Source organism: Jaculus jaculus (genome assembly GCF_020740685.1).
Source record: "Jaculus jaculus isolate mJacJac1 chromosome Y unlocalized genomic scaffold, mJacJac1.mat.Y.cur SUPER_Y_unloc_2, whole genome shotgun sequence".
NCBI lineage: Eukaryota > Metazoa > Chordata > Mammalia > Rodentia > Dipodidae > Jaculus > Jaculus jaculus.
Window position 1 is genome coordinate 2430360 of NW_025423387.1, and position 4885 is coordinate 2435244.

Consider the following 4885-nt stretch of genomic DNA (forward strand, 5'->3'; position numbering starts at 1 on the left):
TGACATGAAAGTAATTTCTTCTCTCATGTATGTTCTTCAAATGGAAAGGAATTCTGGATTGCACATATGGAATTTTATGATGATTAGATCTGAGTATATCTATTTTATCTTAGTCTGTGTTGTGGAATATAGTCTCTGTGCTTCTCATATCAAAATATACAGAAAGGGAAATCACCAAAAGTGTTCATGTAGTCCATGAATTCTACTATAGTTTTTGTACGCAATATACTCTGATATTGTCACCCTCTTGTAAACATTGCTCCCCCTCCTCCCATATCTCCCTGTTCACTGAATCTCTAATTCTTTATAAGTCATTTCTAGTTATTTTGATGTCTCTATTTTCCCTCTTGTCTTCATTGTCAACAACAACAAACAAAAAGAATCAACAAAAGAGAGAATTACATATTTTTCATAAAGTTCTGGTATGGTTTCAAAACACACGGGAAGAAGCTAGATTGTGAAAAACAGGCATGCATACTCTCATCTCCAAAGTAAAGAGATGTATTTTCTCCAACACAGAATCAAATTGCATAACTTACACAATACTAGAAACACATCTTGAGTTTCCCTTTCATTATAATAATAGTCAATTGTTAATATCATAGAAGTCGTTGAGACAAAATCCATTGAGAAGTAGTCCACCTTTGGGACTGAGAAGAAATATATGTTCAAGATCAGACAATACCATTTCTTCTACTTATTTGAGGTGCCTAAATTTTCTTTATTTAAAATATGGAACACTTGGGCTGGAAAGATGGCTTAGTGGTTAAGATGTTTGCCTGTAGAGCCAATGGACCGACCCTGCTTTGATTCCCCAGCACTCACATAAGCCAGAGGTATGCGCTGGCACATGTGTCGGTGGTTTGTTTGCAGTGACTGGAGGCCCTGGGATGCCAATTCTCTCTTTACCTCTGTCTCAAATAAATAAAAATAAAACAAAACATGGAAAACTTCAGGAAGTCGTTTGTCATCCCTGAACAGGGGCCATGTTTATGTAATCAGTATCATTCCAACTGTAGTAAAGGTACTACTGAAGTGAACAGTATCTTATTTTTGTCATCCCATTTTCAATGTAATCCTAAACCAAAACTGTGTCTCTAATTCAACACCCCCCAGATATCCTACCTACAAAAACATGAAACTGAATAATTATACTCATTAATTATTGTTATGATGTTAAGTCCCAGTTATTTTTTGCAGGTACATGAGCTACAGGTACTGGAGTGCCCATATTCTCTCTCTCTCTCTTTCTCAAATAAATTAAAAAAATAAAAGTTTTAACTGCTGAGTTCCTAAGAACAGCAGTGATATAAATAAAGTTGGGATGAACTTATTTGAATATATTGTACTACGTTTACCATTTAAAAATTGTCTGAGTAGACCATGTGCTTCATATATTTTATATTTTTAATTTTCAGATAAGAATTTGATGACAGCATAGAAAATATATCCAGAAAATGCACATATGTCATTTCTTTGCCTGAAAAAAACCGACATTCACCCAAACATGTAAAATATAGTTGGACATTGGACACTTAAAAGTAATGTTATTTATATATTTGAGAGAAAGTGAATGAAAGAGACAGAAGGATGAAAGGGTGTGTGTGTGTGTGTGTGTGTGTGTGTGTGAGAGAGAGAGAGAGAGAGAGAGAGAGAGAGAGAGAGAGGGAGAAAGAGAGAGAGAGAGAGAGAGAGAGAGAGAGGGAGGGAGGGAGATTGAGAATGGACATTCCATAGCATCCAACAATTGCAAATGAACTCCAGATATATCCACAACTCTTTGAGTCTGACTTTAAATGGGCAATGGGTAATCAAATTTGGGTCCTTAGGCTTTGTAGGCAAGAGCCTTAACCGTTTAGCCATCTCTCCAACTCTACTTTAAAACATTTATTTATTTATTAGGCCAGATATAGTATTACACACCTTTAATCCCAGCAGTTTTGAGGCAGTGGTATGTGGAACGCTGTGAGTTCAAAGCCACCATGAGAGTGTCTAGTAAATTCCAGGTCAGCCTGAGCTACAGTAAGACCCTACCTTAAAAAATCATTAATTTATTCATTTTCTTATTAATTTATTAATTTGAGAATGATAAAGTGAATAGGAAGCAGTTAGAGAAAATATGTTTGGGGAATGATTACTCTAAATATTGAAATTTTATACTAATCATTTAATTTCCTATGGTACATTTTCAATTTTCATTAAATTTGCAGTGATTTCATCATGTCCATAGATTTCCTACGAATTCTAATCAAGCACATCCCACAGCTTGAAAGCTTGGAGGACATAAACCGCCATGTGTTCATCACATCCCATCCCATAGTGACAACGCTAGAATATGATGTAAACCATAAATCCTGATGTCTCTGTATGAGTTTGCATTATGAGGACTTGCATTATGCTTTTGCAACTGAGTGAAAACAATCTTAGGTTTTATATCATATGATTTCCCCACTATAGTATAGTGCTACAACACCAATGTCATTATCTATATTATCTATAACTTAAAGAATAATTGCCAATATTCATTAAAAACTGATATTTGTAAGGTCATAGTAGATTTAAAGGGCTCTAATATGGTTTGTATATCTGATAATAAATGTTTGTGCCTTTTGCCATAATAATTGTATAATCCCACATTGAGAACCTTGTGAGAAAAGGGTTTCCCCAAAATGTATGGGTAAAATACAACCTATTTTTTTCAGAGCATTTTGAAAGTAGGATTTGGAATAAGTAGCAGAATTTGTTGCTGACCTCAGAAATCCATTCATATGAAATTGAGAGCTAAATACCTCTTTTATAGTTTGTGAGAAGTTCCTCGTGCCTTTACTTTCACGGTTTTAAGTGGTGTAAGTGTTTGTGCTAGTTTAGAGGTGAGCATTCTGACTTATCTAGAAAGACAATACCAGCAGATCTGAGTCATTATACTCACATTTGTGATGACCGACGTGACATAACCACACACTTGGGGAGCTAAGATATGAGTTATCAAATTTCCATCTGCCAGTGAGATTATCAACAGCAACACTTGATGGTTTAGCCCATATAAGTTGAGCTGGATGGCCTGGAAGAGTGAGGAACAATAAAACTCTCACATGGCAAGATGCTTCTGTCCAACACTGGCTCAGAGAAACAGATAGGTAAACAACATGACCATGAAGTTGGGGGCACTGTAGAGTTGGTTTCACACAGTCACCCTAAAATATCTCATACTCACTAGAATTACTGCCATGTAGATATATTAAATTCAGTGCTTTGAGTTTGCATTGGTGACACTCTCCATCTTGCCCATAGGGAAGTTATAAGAAATACATTATGCAACGATTAATATACAACATACTACTGAAAGGACCATAAAGAATTATATTCTAATAGTAAAACCATCCACAGGAAACGTTTTAAGGGCAAAATTCCTTTTATACTCTGTAATATAATGGGGGAGATTGCAAAAGAGGGCTTCAGAGAACATGAACAGAATCCAGATTTGGGTCTTGAGCTTCTCTTTGGCAACATGTTTAATGGTGTGGTTACTCATTGCTCACCAGGGGAGCCAGGGATTTAGTATGGCCTTGGAATAGTATGTGCCTGTGAGGTGCTGGAGGGACATGATGGCAGCTAGAGTTAGTATGCAGAGAAGGATGCTTAGAACCTAAATCCATTGTTGTATTTGAGTACAGAATTTACTGTGAGTGCTCTGGAGCTTCAATATTTGTGTAGTGCTAATACTGGGGCACTCTGAAATCATTCATCAAGGGTAGATCCTGGACTGGCATGTTTTAGAGTTATTTGAAAACTGGCTCTCAGAATGACTCCTTTATTTATAGAACTAGAATGATAACTTGAACATTGCAGTTTTCTGGCAGTTAGATGAGCTATGATAGAGACATAGCTTCCTGGAATACTTTGACACATGACACTGGGGTCCGACTTTGTTCTAAATATAGAAGAGGGCTAGGAGTGATGATGCACACTTCTACTCCCAGCAAAGAGGTGGAGTTAGGAAATCATTAACTTTGATACCATTCTGAGATTACATGGTGAATTCTAAGTCAGCATGGGCTAGAGTAAAACCTTATCTCAAAAGGAGAGTGAGGGAGAAAGAAGACGAGAATGGCAGAACCATGATTCCCAGCGTGCCATGCAAAGAGGCAAGACGGTCACTCCATGGGTGGGGAGATATTAGCCCTTTGATGGAGATGGTAGGGGAAAGACATTGGACCCTGTATTGGATGTTGATGCTGTGTGAGGTAGGTTAGTGTAAGAACAGTAGCAAAACTGAGGGTATCAAAGTTCATGTGTGGATGTGGTGGGAGATCAGAATGAAATCGAGGCATTTTCAGGGACAGAAGGCTCTGTATACATGTCGGTAGTGGGTCTCAGAGAGCTATCAAGAATCCTTGCAGGTATTGTAACTGACCCAATATGCTATCACCAGGTCCACCAATATAACCAAGGACTATAACTCTAACACTGCACTACACCAACCTGGATTCCAGTGTTGCCCATAGTTCCCTAGGCAAAATCATCACAATCAGATTCCCCACCTCTGAGGATTAATGGAGGACTATAACATGGTGAAATTGAAAACCACCTTCATGAAGACACCCAGGTAGAGGGGTAGTTCCACTCCAGGAGCTTCCCCCAGTGTGAGTCCACTCCCCAAAACAGCTGGAGAAAAATTTATACAACTGAAAGTCTTTATGATAGCAATGTAATTCTTGCTCATAAATGATGCAGAAGAGTTAGGGATTTTCACCAGTTTTCACGGAGTAGCCTTATGCTTTAATGCCTCGGTAGCACTGCATTGTCTATGTGTAAATTGTTTACACTAATTTCCTCATTCTTTGATAAGTAGGTTGATTTCATGTACTAACTCTGGTATGAACAT

The 4885-nt window shown here is 37.6% G+C and overlaps 1 non-coding gene across 1 annotated transcript; it reads right to left on the reverse strand.

The window, feature by feature from the left end:
• Positions 1-936: 936 nt before the first annotated feature.
• On the reverse strand, positions 937-1041 carry LOC123457202. The gene has a single exon (XR_006634938.1). It is a non-coding gene; the product is annotated as a U6 spliceosomal RNA (small nuclear RNA).
• Positions 1042-4885: the final 3844 nt, after the last annotated feature.